Source organism: Haliaeetus albicilla, chromosome 1 (genome assembly GCF_947461875.1).
Source record: "Haliaeetus albicilla chromosome 1, bHalAlb1.1, whole genome shotgun sequence".
Taxonomy (NCBI): domain Eukaryota; kingdom Metazoa; phylum Chordata; class Aves; order Accipitriformes; family Accipitridae; genus Haliaeetus; species Haliaeetus albicilla.
The window spans coordinates 72220804-72236879 of record NC_091483.1 but is presented as its reverse complement, the minus strand read 5'-3'; the positions used below and the strand labels follow the sequence as shown (position 1 = coordinate 72236879).

Below are 16076 nucleotides of genomic sequence, written 5' to 3'. Positions count from 1 at the left end.
GCAGCTCTGTGAATTAACTTTTAGATATACATAGAATTTCCTTTTTTAAGAAGTATTATTGGGAAGTGCAAGAGTGATATGATCTCATTTGTAATGGATATATGTTTTATGGTTGACTGATGCCTAACGAGGCTGGGCTTATGCTATGGTTCTAGTGTAACTCAAGTCAAGTCAGAGAACCCACAGAGGACGCAGAAACCAGTGTGTGGGTGCTACTGCAGGATTTTTTTTCTTCTAAATCTGCAAGCTTATTTTCATAACACTTATCCAAATGAAAATCTGAAGCTGCTAATCCTGTATAAAAGCTTAATGGAATTACTCAAAGGATTCAAGAGCTACCATATAAGCCTCATTTACTTAGGTTAGCAAAGAAGATGAACAGAGATGTAACCAAGATGACACCAGGGGAGTTACCAGTGCAGCTCTGTAGGATTCTGCACTGGGACCTGCATTGCTTAACAAATTTGTAAGTGACCTGGAAGATGAGATGGGTGACAGCTGAGAAGCTACCAAACAACAGCAAGCTATCAGGGATAGTGAACAAAACGTAACTGAAAAAATGCAGAAGGACTTTATGAAACTGGACTGGGCAACCAAAAGGCAAACAAAATTCAGCATAGGTAAACTTGAAATGAGACATAGCAGGAGTAATAACCTCACGCTATTAATACATAGAACAACAAGTTGTGAGCTGACTATTAATCCCAGGATCTATTTCCTAAGTAGTATGTTAGATATTTCATGAAACTGTAAGCTCAAACCCAGCAGCAGTCAAAAGAGCAAATCACAGAACAAAACTAAAGTCATACTTGTGCCACTGAATTAATGTTTTGCACGCATATTGTACATAATGTGCAACCCTGGTCCTGTAATATCAAAGACAACATACCTCTCCATGGATAGAGATTGACTGGTCAATGTCTTTTTTTTAATAGAAAGTACCAACGAGTTAGTAAGAGCTATGTACAAAACTTCACAAAACAGCTACTAGAAATTCCTTGCCAGAAGACACTGAGGACACACACAAAAAAAAATTAGATGGGCTTCAAAGGAAATTGAACAAGAGAGATCCCTTGAGAGTTTCCAACTAGACAAACCACATCAGGCTGAGGAAATCCCCTAGACTGAAAATGGTGTGAGGCTGAGGGAGTATTCAGGAGAGGTATCACATATACTCTCCCTGTTCTTTTTCATCCCTAACAGCTCACTTACAGATGCTGTTGCAGACAAGTACCAGATTTGAGAAAGCCTTTGTCTGAACCAGTACAGCTGTTCTTATAAAACATTAATGTTCACCATAATACAAGAACAATTCAAAAAACAGTAGCTGGAGGAGTTCAATTAGCTGATCCACTCACAGGGCTGCAAATTATTAACATATATGAACTTTGTTACAAGATATCAGTATATCAATCCTGTCACAGAGCAAAAACTGAGCTATGGGAAACAATTGTTAATGGACTGCAGAATTAGCAGGTGAGGCACCTGCACTAGGGGTTCAACTGCATATCCAAGACCGCAAATTCTCCGTAATCTGAATATTCTCCACTTCCTCAAAACAAACATGTAATATAAGCTGGAAAAAGTACAATTTGTAAGTTAGGAAAAAAAGGCAAGATGGAAAGAGGAAAAAGCATGACCTAGCAGCAAAACCTACAAACATTGTGAAGAACACTCACAGCATACTATGTCCACCACATACCAAAACGTCATCGCTTTATAGAATTGTAAGAAGGTCTGAAAGTGGCTTCATAAACAGACTCTTTTGAAAGGGTTCCTATTACATTTAGCAGACTTGTAAAGAAGCATCTCTGCATAGTGGAGACCTAGGAAGTGGTTCTTCACTACATGTAATATGACTTAATTTAATTAATAAGCCCTAACAGTTGGCAAGTTTTGCGTATCATGGTCCAATAGCTGTCTTGATAATTTAGGAAGCAAATTTTACCTTCAAGACAGAAGTATTGTTATTTCATAGCATCACTCAGGAAACTGTTTCATGAGGTCAAGATTCAATATTAAAGATGCATTAAAAAAATCAAAAGCAAGCACTTCATTATGCAGCACATAGCCACCACTTCCATTTCAATAAACATGAGGGAGCCCAGAACATTTCTGACAAAATAAAACCTGACAAATAAAATAACTTCTGGTACCACAGTTTGTTGTGCAGTTGTACCAGGTAAGTCTAAGTACAGCACATCTGTAACCTGCACCCCTCCAACCCAAAGCACTATGTCTCAAAAAATTTTAGTATTAATTTTAAGAAGGGCTTACAACTCTTAAAAACGCCTTCAAACATTGATCAGATTTAATAAATCGAAAGGTATTTATAGACTGTCTGAATCTAAAGGAGTAAAACACTGCTTCACTAATTTCAAATGCCCATCTGCCATTAACAATGGCAACATTTACCTTATTTTAGTATGAATTCGTCCAAACAAGGTTATCCAGCCACCAGTACAGTCCTAATAATTCTATTCTATTCTTAAAAAATGATGAACATAAACTGCCATGAGAGATTTTTTTTTTCCAGTTTACTGTCCAGACTGGATTTTGAGCTAAATTTCAAGCTTGCTTAAAATTGGTGTTTGAACTAAATTTTACTCCTTTGTTTAAACAAGACTACATTTTTTTTTTAAATCCTATCTGAAAAAAAAAAAAAAGTACACATATCACGTAACTTCAAAATGATAATTTTTAGTAAGTTTAAAAATACAAATAGGCATCTAATGACAAGGATTAAGTAAATATTTTTCACGTTAAAAATGAACTTAAAAAAATGCTGCATGTTAATGACAAAATTTGAATTGCTGGTATTGCCAGCACAAGTGCCAGTTTGCAAAAAACAGAAGTGATGTTTTTTATACCAGCAGTACCTAACTTTCAAGAGAACGACACCAGCAGCAGCATCTTGACAGAGGAACCTGTGTGGCTGACTCAAAGGCTAGTCAGCATAACACAAACTGCACCGCAACTGCATATTGCTACCAAGAGAGGATGTTCTACTGTTTCTCCCATTGTCCCTTCCTAGCATTCTCAACCTTTTATCCTTGTACTTAACCTGTCCACTGTGTGGTTGCAGGGATGAACTGGATCAGCCTGTTCCAAATGCAAAAAAAATCATTTTTGTGGGCCAGTCTTCAAAAAAATACAAATAAGCTATCAACTCACTCCCTTGCCACAATATTTCTACATCTGGCATACGAGAGGAAGTGGGGTTGTCCCTTTCAGAAGCAACCCACTGTTAGATCCAGTTAAGTATAACAAGAAAACATTAGGAAGGCAGAGTTCAGAAACTACATTTTAGCTAATTCAGATACAAGTCTTCCAGACCACCATTATTCTTTGGAACATGAAGCGTGGAAGCCAGTACAGGTATTTCAGAAGGTATGATATGTACTTCCAACATTTTTACAGAAATTCCCTACTGACCCTTGCAACTGTATCCCATGTTCACATAATTCAGCAGATTCAGCCTCAAAACAAACAGAACCCCACCACAACAGTAGCCTGGAGATGACAAAGAAATTACTGGTTGCTTCAAGTTTGGTCACAGAGAGGCAGGTGTTGCGCTGTAACTAGCCTAGAATATTATGGGTCACTGAAGTGTGGAGAACCCAAGAGTAAGTGTGGGTGCTAATCCAGAAGGCGGCATGTGTACACCTCAAAAAGGTAGACGTTGCCTCAGCTCCTACTTTACAGCACTCCTCAACCATCGGTGTAATTTCAGTATGACCGACATCAGGTTTCAGACTGTTCTGTTACGTTTCTTTTTACCATTGAAGACATTGGTATGATTTAAGTTTTTCAATTTAAAATTGCAGATCTTATCAGCATACCAGAGCAAAGTCAGTGACAAACATCTCACCCTCCCCTGTTTACCTCAAGTCTATTACACATTGGGATTGCCTGGATGGACTGCTACTGGGCCTGAGAGGTCTTGAGGAGAAATACTTGTCTAGCGGTAACTTCAAGGAGGAGACAGGTAGTCTTTCTTGTTCAGTCCCATGAGAATCTTCACAGGGACACTATTTATCAAAAGCTGTATCTTTTACTATGTACACAAGCAGCAGACCACACATCGTTGATTACCATCATCATACTTCAATAACTCTTTCTCAGACTTAAGGAAACGTAAACGAAGTTAATAAAAACCAAAACCAAATATAACTAAGATCACAAAGGATGCACACATTTTAAGCTCACCGAGACATTTATCCTCAGGATTTTTGGCATGTAATATCTGTAAGCTTTCTACTACTTGTGTCTCACTGTATTTACTAGCCTTTCCATCACCTAGAATGTAACGCAACAGAGGATGCAGTCAGGTAACGGGATCAGATACATGCTCTCCACTACTTTGATCACTCTCCTTCCTGCCCTCCTGATGTCTTCTATTTACCTGACTTTTAGAGCAGTTCAAACTACCTGTTACTAACAGCTATTTACCTGTGTTTGAACTCCCTTCCCAAGCGCGATGGTAATGGCTTGGAGGCCTGAGCAATGTGCATCCATTAAAACAGACTTGCCTCCAGTTTCAGAACCTCTCAGTGCATAGACACAGACACCAGTGTGCCCCAAGAGGTGTTGCCAGCCTCCTCCGATGCACAGGCAGCCACCAGAAGGAGTCATCCCATCCCCCAGGCCACCAGTGGGGCCACTCTGATAAAATATTCAGTGCTCTTCACATGAGCTGGAACGCTACTGTGGCACCAAGTAGCCCAGTGGCCACTCTTCTAGTGCAACCATATAGGATTTATTTCAATTAATATACAATTTTTTCTTAGACATACGTTGCATCTTTCAGCTGGGGAGGGAAAAGGAGAATGAATTATGACTTCCAAAGATCAAATAACCACTGCCCATTTAAAGGCTATGGTATTTCTCCAGCTATTTATACTTCCAAAGTTAATAATCCAGCTGTATATAAACATCTAACCAGTTAATGACCATACTATATATTTTACTTTGCTTTATTAACTTCTTTAATTTCTATGAAAGTCTTCTCTGAATGCTTACTATTGAAGTTTTCTATACTTGGTCTGCGATTCAAGGAGTTAATGACTACCTTTTTGGAAAACCTTAAAATAGCCTCATGAAGGGTTTGAAAACAAATATAACTATTGCCTAAACATATAGTCTTTTCAACAGCTCTTTTCATAAAAAAAAAAAGATGTTAGCATAAATTCAGTTGGAAGTCACATATAGACAATGATTTCAGTAAGAACTGTGTAAAAATGTATAGTATGTGTCAGCCACAAGAAGCTCAGTAATGGCAAGGAGTTATGACAAGTTGAATTTGCAAGCTCTATGACTTAGCCAGCAGAGAAGGTACTGACTTTGCAGCAGAGAAAATATGGCAGACTGACAAAGGAAATTGTTTCAAACGCTCTTCTCCTGCACTGCTACCACCTCTAATTTTTAATCCAAAATGTGAGTAAATGAAATTCTATATATTTATGAAATTGAGATCAGAAGTAGGAGACTCTGCAATTTTGAACTGAATAACAATTCACATGAAGGAATACATATTTTAGCATTTGAGTGCATTTGCTTAGGCATTGTTTGTTCAGTTTATGTTGTAAGACCGCCAGGAAAACAACTTTTTCTTCTCTTTTTCCATAAAAACAGTGGTGATATTTGTTGCCTCATCACATCTCCACTTTTATGATTAAGTATGTTGCTGAAAAATGCTATTGCTTATTTAAAAAAAAAAAGTTTACAGACTGAACAGGTAGGACAGGTTAATATTGCTCTTAAAATAATAACTTTGCTGTTTGCTAGTTCAAATGACAACCGGCAATCTTATTTTACATAAAATACAAAATATTTAACTATCACCACCAGAAAACCTCTTACAAAACCAGCAGGTCAGCATTATATTACTTCTCTTCAAGGAAGTTACTATACTGTTAACCAAGGCATTTCTTTCACAACTCAAGAACAAAGTTACTAAAAACTGGAAGTCTGAGGTTTCTCTCAAGCTGATAAGATATCCTGTTCAGAGAAGCTGCTGAAAAAGCGATCTACATAAATATGAAAATTAAACTAATATCTGGACTTACAGAAACATTTTAAAACTCTTATGTCACCCCACACAATTCAACATGACTTCCCAGCAAAGCAGCTATAAAAACTTCAATAAAACAAAAATTGCTATAGGTAATTCAGTTTCACTGTTAAGTGCAATAGTCAAACAAGCAGCAGAGTGAACTTCTACCCCAGAAGACAGAACCAGGAGAATAGGAATTAACTCAACAGCAACCTTTAGCTAATTAGTAACAGTCATTAGCTCAAAATCTTCAGCCAGCAGAATTAAAATATCATGAAACAGTAAAAGCTTTTCCTGAAGTTTCATAAGCTAAGTTATCAGTCAGACAAATCACTGGAAGATGGCTCTGTTTCTTTAAAGACACTCCAGTGTCCTAAATTCAATGCAGTGTTTTAATGTTGCACTCCCACTCAGCCACAGTCTTCAAATTTGTTTCAAGTTTGTAATAACAGATTACAGTGTCACAAGGATTTAGTGAGAATTAATTACTCATCCAATGGCAGCAATACGCATTACTGATTTCTTCATTAGTGATGCTTCAAGCAGCCTTTTTTCTTTAGGCTAATAAAACACTTTATTTTCTTAACAAGCACATATGACACATACTAAATGACCAAAATAATTTCCTTAATCACTCTGTGTATGTTTTAGCACGTTTTCCCACTTTACTGTTGAAGATTATGATCTCAATCTAAGTCCTGACTAAGCTAACACTACCTGGAATAACCTTGCAGAGTATACGTATCTTGCAACTCAACTCTGGTGTTCTGATGTTAAAACTACACAATCGTATGAAAAGTTGCTTTATTTTCTCTGGTCTTCAGCTTCCCCTAGTCTTGTACCTCTTATCTCTCTCTGTACTTTCTTCTGCAGTCTATATGTGCAAAACCTCATCTGCAATGCAACTATGGCTCCCTTCAGAATTCTATAACCAAGCTAGTTCATTTAACCAAACCATAAAAACAACAAAAAACCCACACTCACACTATTTAATAACACACAAAAGGCAAAACAGCTCCTCCTTTCCACACAGCATCTTAAACACAGGCACATTAAGATGAAACAATTTGCTTGAATTCAGTCAGTGACACAGCTGATAGAAAACTGCAGGTCTCTTCAATCCTAGTCCAGCGTTCCATCCAGCAGACCTTGTTCCTTACATAAATTTAACAGTAATCAGGGAAAGACTTTTAAAAGCTACAAAAAGAACACAAAACTATCCAGATTTCATCCCTGTTACAATTCATTTTTATTTATTAACAAGTTTTTTGCACAGAGTATAAATTTTCAGATGCAATCCTTTCTAGAATAAGGCCTAGAAAGTTACAGACAAAAGTAAAATTAGCATGGACTGAATATTTGCAACTTCTTCCTCAACACAGTAAAAAAGAGAAATTTAAACATTCCCCAATTTATATTAAAAGTTAAAATTGGTATAGCAAGCCTGAGCACAGACTACGCACAAACCTAGCAGGATATAATTCGTCTACTACGTTTAATAACACAACAGTGAAAAATGAATTTAAATCCTTTATAATTGAAATTTCCACACTACTGCCTTAGAAATAAACATCTTGGAAAGACAGATACCAAAGTGGACATACAGAAGCCAAGTTATGAACAGAACCTAGATGATGCAGAAATAATAAATGGACAGTTTTATGCAGGTAAATCCAAACACTTGCATATGAAATATAAAGGAAACAGCAGATTAAAAATTAAAAACATTCAGTAGCTTCCAATAAAGCTAGAGAAATAACTTCTAGTAAGAAGTCTGTGAAAAAATAATCTCTGCACTGAATGTTCAAACTACTCAACCCTTCCTCCCACCCCACCAACCGCCACCGTGGCCCAATAAAATACACATTCAGTCCCGCAGCATCCATCACAAATGCACCCAACCAACTTTCAGGAAAGTAGCACAAGATGCTTTTAGTAAAAACATTATAACTAGCTCATCTAGGTCTTTTTCTACTAAACCACTCTGCCAGTCCTGCAGTTACCCAGTATTTCTGCCTAGAAAAATCTGGTAAATTATTTCCAAATTATGAAAACAACATACTTTTCCCTCCTATCAGCCAATTTTCTTTTTGTCTGTGTATTGAAATGCAACTGAGCATTCAAATATTTATTTGAACATTTTTATTTTGTATCATGAAATTGACTTCACTCAGAAAAAATTTCTTGGGGCAGGGTTAGGGGAATGGACACGACACAACACAACAACTTGTTTCTATAATTACATTTACAAATTACCTAACTGGCCTGTCACTGTTCTTGGACTACAATGAAGGATTCCAATCTCTGTTCCACTATACAGAAGAAACTATCCCAATAAACAGAGCATATTAAATAGCTTCTAGAAGATCATTTGTATTCCAAGCTCCACCAGCAGTGCAGATAACTAGAATTGTTCCTGCTACCTCTTGTAGCCTACAGGAATTCTGAGTCTTGCTCTCTTCATCACATTCTGTTTTAACAGACGTTGTTACTCATCTTATTATAATAATAAGTTATTACTTTTAGTAATTAGCTATCAGTTGCTGTTACCATTATACAATTTATGGGCTTCGCATTATCAGACTATCAGACAGGTATGAAACCTACGCTATAAACGCATGTGTTAAGAAAAGATAAAAGGAAAAACAAGCTGCAATGGAATAACAAGAAATAAGGGTCCTTTACTCTCACAAGCTACAAAAAAAAAAAAAATTTAAAAAAAAAGAACCAGCTCAAATTTCTTCCATTGAACACATTAACTTCTAGATGGCTTTAAAGGAAGTATTTAACACTACTTTCAGCATCCATCAGTACAAATTTTGTGTACCGCTTTATGCAAAGCTTAAAGAAGCAGCAAACTGATATACAATTTTGCTAGGATTCTAAGTAGATAGAAAGTCTATTCTGACTCTACAGCACTACGCCTAAAACCCAATAAAATTTCACAGCAAATTCACCCATGCCACCCATTCCCTATTCATCTAGAAACAAGATGCTCAAGAAGGACAAATAATGAAGTTATGAGCAGTATCTAGATCTTCCTCCGTCCCTGTTCCTGCTAGAATGCACAGCAAATGAGCAAAGGAAAATGCTGACATCATTTTACCCCTATGGAATTTCTCTTACTTGGAAGATTAACAAATAGCAACAACAACAACAAAAGCAGTGGGGAATGCAGACTATGAAATCAGCATATTAACAAGAGAAGTTTAAGGCCTCCAATTTTTCCTCTTGAGTCACATATAGAGCTGTTTGCCCCTTCCTTTCCTTCCGATTCCCTCGCTGATGAGCAGAAAAGCTAGAGGGTCATGGATTCAATCGAAATTTGCAGAATCTGTCATCTCAGAGGATCATTACCCCCACAGTGCATGAGACAAATGAACTGATAAAGTTCTGTGACTGTACGTGTGCGAATATCTGCTAAGCAGAATATGGCGGGGATATAAACTGCTGACGCTTTCAATGGAGTGTACAAATCAGGATTTCCCCTTTAATTCTTAGTCTTTGAAAATGAAGAACATTATAAACATATAGTGTACTACTCACTTTATTCAAGTTACCTACATCCCCTCTTATATCTCAATGATCAAAGCAGAAGATTTTGATACCTATACAATATGCTTTATTGATTGGGAGGGGTTGTACACTACCATTTTAGCATACCCATACTGACAAGAAACAGCAGATGGAGGATTAGTACAAAATAAAATCTGCACAGCTACATGTCAAGTAACGATCAAGTTCCATGTCATTTATAAGGCATATTTTTGTCTTAAATAATAAAGAAAAATGTCAATTTCAGGCTCCCATGGATTCTGAGAAGCCCGCAATACTTGGGCTTTAAGCACTGCAGTGAAGTAGTTTGTTTTACACAATTATCTACTGAATCATCACAAGCTCACTTTTGACAGCTTAGAAACCAAATTTGATCTGCAATTCCCAGCTCATCCCAGGAGCACAGAAGTAATACACGGTGTGCAACAGAAAGGTAAAAAACTAAACACTTAAAAGGGTTGGTATGAGGAAAATCAACTACCTGCACCACAGTGTCCTCTGATCCCAGGCCTGTAAACTACAACCCGAATTACTTATACACGGAAAACATCGGAATACAGGAATGCCTTTTATTTGTAAGGACAAGCAAATCGTACTATTTTCACCCTTCAGATCAGTATCAGGTACTGCAATGAGTAATTAAAACAAAGACAAAACAGAAAAAAAGGCACCGCACTTTCGCTTTTCTCAAAGTTTCCTAACGCAACTTAATAAACGTAGGCTTTTAATCGAGACGACACGAGGAGAAGATGGAAATGAGTTTGCTGGAACGAAGCGTCAGTTTGTGTCACTTCTGCATTCAGCTGTAACCTTCGCCAAACCTTGTCGTCCCCCCCCCCCCCACCCCGCCCGTTGCCTACGAGCGGCTGCGGCCCTGCCGGGCCCGCCCCGGCGGCGCGCAGCTCCGAGCGGCCATAGGATGCGGCTCCCATCAGTCTCCCATCAGCCCAGCTCCTCCTCCTCCTGAAACAGCAGCAGCCCTAGCCTTTCTATCCGCCTTTTGCCTTCAATAGGCCCTAAAGGACAATGCTGTCGGAAAGAAAAAAAAAAAAAAAAAAGAAAGAAGGAAAACCCCAGGAGGGGAGCCAGTCCCACCAGATCGGCCCCCAGGGTAACCCTGTAACGCCGCAGCCAAGCCAGCGGTGGTTTCCATCTGCCCCGGTGCGAGGCATTTGGACCCGTCTCCCAGCTCCTCCTCACCGGCGGGTCAGCAGCCGCTGCCTGCGCTTTGTACAATTACGCACAGGATGAAAGGTCACGGCGTGAGCCATACCCGCACGCCAGCCGGGCCCGGCAGCACCCGGGGGGGGCGGCGGTGGGGAGGGCGCGGAAAGCCCTGTCACTTCAGCCTCGCCGTCAGGCTGGGCAGCGAAGGGGCTGCCCGGCTCGGGCTCTCGCTACCCCGACCCGAAACGCCGCATCCTCCGGTTTCCCGCCCGCTGCGGCGGGTGACATGGGCGCAGGCCGGCACCCACGACGGGTGGGTGCTGGGTGCCGCCTTCCTCTCCCTCCTCCTCTCCTCCCGGGCGTGACCCGGCCCGCAGTCACGGAGCCCCGGTTCCCGCTCCAGGCCGGCGCCTCCCTCCCTCCCTCCCGCCGGCGCAAAGGGGCTCACCTGACGCCGAGACCCCAGGGGCCGGGCCGGGCCGGGCCGGAGGAGCGCCGGGGAGGGCTCGGCTCCCAGGCAGGCGCTCGGACCGGGGCACCCCGGCCGGGCCCCCGGCCCCGCCCCCGAGCCCTGCCTCGCCGCCGGCCTGCAGCCAGCCCCCCCGCCCGGCCCCTCGCGCTCCCTGTCACCCCCTGCCCGGCCCCTCTCCTCCCGTCGCCGCGCTTCCTCCCCTCTCCCCCCCGGCCCTGCCCCCGGCCTCCCCGGCACGCTCCCGCCGCGCTGCGGCAGGCGCAGCCCAGAAGCGGGACGCGCCGTCCCGGGAAACCGTCCTCCCGGCGCCGGCCGGGCCCGGCCCGGCCCCGCAACTCCTCCTCTTCCCGGGCTCTTAGCGGGGAGGGGAGAGCGGGCCGGCGCGGGCCTCCGAGCCACCGGGCCCCGAGCCGCCGGCCCGGCGCTCCCCGGGGGCCGAGCCCGCCCGTCCCTCAGCGCAGCGGCGGGAAAGAAGGGGGAGGCGGCGGGGGGGGATCGAGGGGAGAGGGGGGCGCTCGCCGCCGCCGCCTCCCGGCTCCGTCTTCCCGTTGCCACGGGGAGGGCGGCTGCCGCCCTCCCTCCCTCCCTCCCTCCAGCCCTACCCCTCCCTCCGCTCCCCGCGCCCGCGGCGGGTATTTACCTGCCGTGGCGGCGCAGAGCGGGGCCCCGGGGCCTCTGGCAGCCGGAGGAGGCGGCGGACTCCGTCCCGCTGCTGCCGTCCCCGAGTGAGGCGGGCGGGACGGAGCCGGGACCTGCCCTGGGAGGCGTTACGTAAACCGGCGGCGGCAGCGGCGGCTCCCAGCGCCACGGGGAGGGAGGGGGGGCCGGCCGCTCCGTCACCCGGCAACAGGACTCAGCGCCCCGGCGGACCGCGCCGCAGGCTCCTCCCCGTATCCTTCCGCCCAGAGGGCGGCCCGGATCCCGCCGCCCGGGCGCGCGGGCCGGGCCCCTGGGGCCGCGGTGGGCTGCCTGCGCGCGCGCAGCGGGGCGCCGAGGAGGGCGCCGAGCTCTCCGCCGCGCCGGCGGTGGGGACGGGGGACGGGGGAACGGGCCGGGGATCCGGGCCCCTCCGTCGCCGTCCGGCAGTGCCCGGGCGCCAGCGAGCCGGCTGCATGGCGGGCGGCCGCGCAGGAAGGGCGGGGGAGAAGGGGAAGTATCTTCTTTGCCCTGGTTGCACGGCCTCGGCCCGGCCCCGCCCGCCGGGGGAGCGCCGCGCTGTCCGCCGGGCGCCTGAGGAGAAAAGGGGCGGGCGAGGCGTTGGAAAGTCGCCGGCCGGCCGGCGGGGAGAGCGCCTCCGAGGGGCGGCGGGGCGGCGGGCGAGGGGAGGCGAGAGGCGCGGGGAGCGGAGCGGCGCCGTCCGCGTCCCTCCTGCCGCGGGGTGGCCGTCACCCGGGCGGGGAGGCGGGCGGCGGCCCCTCGGCTGGGCTGGGCTGGGCTGGGCTGGGCTCCCTCGGCGAGCTGCCGGCGGGAGCCACCCTCGCCCCCTCGGGAGGGCTGGCTGCGGGGTGACGACGGGGAGGGAAACACCCAAGGGCCGGGGCAGGAATGCGAAGGAGGAAACCGGGGGATAATGATGGAGCGTGGCGGTGTTTGTGATGGGAGGTCCTTCTGAAATCCGTAACGACTCTTGAGGGCAAGGTTAGCAAATAAAGTTTATTTTGCTGCTAGATGAAAGCCTGTCTGGGAGGAAAGTCGTCTTTTGGAAGATTGGTGCCATTGAACGTCGGTTTTGGTAGCCGAGCTCCTCAGGAGCCGGGAAGATTTTATTCCAGTTTTTTAAATGCCGGCTTAATCGGAACTGTTTACACAACTGTGGAGTAATGAAAGAGCAACATTTTTAGCATAGTAGATGGGTGAAAATGGGCCGCTGTAAGACTGAAAATATGACAAAGATGACACACCAAAGTACTAATTAAGCTCCTTAATTGCGAAAGTAATAATGCCCTTTTCAGGTGTACAGTAGCACCTCTCATTTCTCAAATACGTGAACACATACGGGTCTAAGGGAAGTCAAGATTAGGTAAGATGTCAGAGTAAGTCTTCTGTCTGCGCGTAATTCTAAGGGTTTTCTTCCTTTTATTTACTGCTAGGTGTGTGGCTCCTAGAGTTCCAAAACGTGGTACGTCATCTACGTTGGCTAACACTGTTTCTTTTGTGCAAACATCATCTTTGGTCACTGGAACCAAGCTCATCTTTTAAAAGATGATCTCCCCCCACCCTGAGTGTAGTCCTGTTTAGGCCTTTTGACAAGTTAAGCTCGTATATAAAAATACGTCTCATAAGAAACATGAATGCAAGCCAAGATAGTAACCACTGCCTCCCAGCCTATGTACTCATTTCCTGATACATGAGCAGCATTGCTCTTTTTTTTTTTTTTTTAGCTAGGGTTCACCTTTTTGAACATCCTTAGCACCTAATTTAGTCATAAATTTGATTTAGGCTAGCCAGAAGTTAAATATGCAGGATTATGTAGCTACACGAGCTACCGACATTGTCTTAAATGCTGCCGAGGCAGTAATTGATGTCATACGAACGTGCAGTTCATCAGTTCGGCTTTCTCCAAACCTTGAAGGAGTATTACGGGAAAGCTCTAAAGAGAAAGTAGCGCTTTAAACACTGTGATAGAAGGACAGCGTCATTCTCTGAACCATTTAATTACCGTTCCAAGTTATTTTCTTGTTATGAAAAGCTGAAACTGAAAAGCTTTGGGGGAAAAATCCTGCTGACCGTTTTCTGCTGAGTCATTCCACTGGTTTATCAGAAGCATTTCACCAACACTGTAATACGACTTGCGCCAATTGCAATCAAATCTTCTTTTGTTCACAAGCTCTGAATCTGAATTCCCCTTTTCAAGGTAGAAATAAAATATAGTAAAATATGGGACACCTGGGATTTGTCTGTAATAACAGTTGGCACCAATTTTAATCAATCTCCATTCAGTCTTCTGAACATATTTGCAATGTGTTAGTAAGGTATATCACTAATATGAATCCACTTACCTTATTTCACCCTTTCTATAATTATTTTTTTTCTCTGAAAGCTCTGTAGAAGGGACAGATGCTCAGAACATCAGTGTTCCTCTAATAGAGCAAGTCAGAGCATGCAAGCCAATGATAGATTATTCTGAATAGTCACGTAGTTGCTGTGTGACATTTCAGATTGACAGTTCTGGTTTTGTGGTCAGATCTCAGGAATCCCAACAGTGGAATTTTTTGTTTGCTTGTTGGTTTTTGTTGGATTTTATTTTCCCAACAGCCAACTTGATTCTGATCTCCGTTTGGCAAGCATTTCAGAAACAGCTGGTACATGACCATATGCCGTGCTGGCACTGCTGTGAGCTTATTTCCCACTTGTCCTCCTGGTCAATCAGAGCTGCTCCATGTGCTGAAGGACAGCTGGTCCCTTGGCATGCGAAGCAGCTAATGAACTTTTTCTCCAAAAAACTGTAGGGATACAGCATGCTGACTCCAATCAGTGGCTTTTCCTTTCTGAACTGCAAAGATGGAAGTTCTCTATGGGAACCCTGTTTGTTGCCCCTGTGTGACAACCTACACACAGCGAGAACAACTAGGTGGGTGTGTATTGTAGGAGACAGCAGTTGTTTGGAAAATCAAGGCTAAATGATCTGTGTTGAATGCTAAACCACATCTGAGTGACTGATGGTCTTGTGCTTTTAGCTGTCAGCCTCAGCAAGTACCACTGTTTCCCTCTTTCATTCTGACCTCTGCTGGAAAGGGTCTCCAGTAAATTTCTAAAAGTTTATTAATTTCACCATATAATATTTTTTTCCTATTAAGGAGCATACCGAAGGAGGAATTGCACAGCAGTTCAGTATTACATACATAGCCACGGCTTGTAAGCATTTTACTGTCAGCCATCCATCTTACTTCCTTAAAATTGGCCAGTTTATAATATTCCCTAAAATTTCCTGCTAGGTGCAATAAAAAACCCTGATTCTCCCTGAGCAGGGGTTCTGTATCAGTTAACTTTGAAAGTCATGATAACCAATCATTAGACAGCCCTCTATTGTTCACACTTCATAAACTGTTCATATGAAATGCTTGATAGAAACAATCTGCCCATTCAGCGTTTTAGAAATGGAGATAGAGCAACATTCATGAGGGAATAAATGTAGTTTAAGAACAAAAAAGATCATCTAAGTGTGCAGGATCTAAATATATACATAAATTCATAGATATTTTTAAAATCTGGAAAATGGATGGACCTTAATGTAAGGTGAAACAAGGAACATCCAACAAATACATGATGCGTTTTATTGGGTATCTTGATGTACAGCTTCAGGAGTATATAATTACCTCTTTGAAACTACTTTGCTTAATTGCATGAAGGCTTGTGTAACTTTTTTACTACTTTCACGGTCCATTTCAGGTTTTGAGCAAAGACATTCACACCTCCCAAAAGTAATAACTAGGTTCAAATGACACATTCAAAAGGCATTCCTCAGCACTAGATCAGGTTTCAGATTCCTTTTTACTGATCCCTTTTTCCTAATAATATCCTGGCACAGTGAAAAAGCAAGCTGTAGATACCCACCACATCGGAGGGCCACTTTGTTGTCAGCATCAAGGACCTCATCTACCACCATGAATGGAAAGTAACATTAAATTTTAGTAGGATCTGCATTAGGCCACAATTCAACCTTTTTCCTTTCAGACTTTTCTCTAACAGGTTTCAGTATATTTAATAGGAACGCACTAGCATGGTGAGTTTGGAAGATCTGAGTCACTTCAAAAATCAATTACAAAATTCAAAGTAAAATTGTTTTCTGTTTAATACAACCCTATCACTATAACCTCAAAATGTATT

General features: G+C 43.5%; 1 protein-coding gene across 3 annotated transcripts in view; it reads right to left on the bottom strand.

The window, feature by feature from the left end:
* KIAA0232 (KIAA0232 ortholog) overlaps positions 1-12071 on the bottom strand; it is a 72347-nt gene extending 60276 nt beyond the window's left edge. The window contains exon 1 of one of the 3 annotated variants that reach the window (XM_069794159.1): positions 11890-12071. The gene's annotated coding sequence lies outside the window, so the exon portion shown is untranslated. Of the gene's footprint in view, positions 1-11225; positions 11243-11889 lie in introns of those variants that run through there. The other 2 variants (XM_069794141.1, XM_069794150.1) reach the window with 2 other exon arrangements.
* Between the last annotated feature and the right edge of the window lie 4005 nt (positions 12072-16076).